General features: G+C 32.5%; 1 non-coding gene across 1 annotated transcript; it reads right to left on the bottom strand.

Annotated features, from left to right (window-relative positions):
* Window positions 1-314: 314 nt before the first annotated feature.
* On the bottom strand, window positions 315-370 carry LOC118940651 (U7 small nuclear RNA). Its single transcript, XR_005037238.2, has one exon. It is a non-coding gene; the product is annotated as a U7 small nuclear RNA (small nuclear RNA).
* Window positions 371-726: the final 356 nt, after the last annotated feature.

A 726-nucleotide genomic window follows, 5' to 3' on the forward strand; every position in this document is an offset into this window, starting at 1 on the left:
TATCTGTATACTATAGTATTCACTGTAGTGTTTTTGCAATTTTTACTGTAGTATACTGTAGTATTTACTAAGTATAAATACTGTTGTATTACTATTGTTAAAAAAAACTATAGTATATACTATACTAATTACTGTAGTGTTTTTGCAGACTTTACTGTAGTATACTGCAGTATTTACTAAAGTATAAATACTGTTGTATTACTATTGTTAAAAAACTATAGTATATACTATAGTAATTACTGTAGTGTTTTTGCCGACATTTCTGTAGTATTTACTGCAGTAATGTTTTTATTTGACTATCTTTGACTTAGAAGTGGGGTCTTTCTCCTTGAGAAAACCTGCTGGACAAACACTAAAAGAGCAAAGTTTTCTTAATCTGTAGGTAGGACTGCGTCTGAATGGAGAGTTACTTCTACTTTTTTCTCTAACCTGTAGAGAACACAATATATGGTCTATGCTTGACATATAGGTTTCTCACTCCTGGGTGGCACAAATTGGGATATTGGGGATGGGAATGGGTGGGGTAAATGCAAATTATTTTTTGTAGTATCGCTATTGTTAAAAACCGGTAGTGTTTTTGTGGACACTGTAGTGTTTTTGCAGACATTACTGTAGTGTTTAAATGCAGAGTTATTCTCAGGATAATACAGTAGTATTCTTACAGTATGCTACAAAATGCTATAGTAAGCACTAGACGATTGTGGGATACTACAGTGTGTAGCATAG

This window comes from Oncorhynchus mykiss, chromosome 17 (genome assembly GCF_057628025.1).
Source record: "Oncorhynchus mykiss isolate SJ-2025 chromosome 17, ASM5762802v1, whole genome shotgun sequence".
Classification (NCBI taxonomy): Eukaryota; Metazoa; Chordata; class Actinopteri; order Salmoniformes; family Salmonidae; genus Oncorhynchus; species Oncorhynchus mykiss.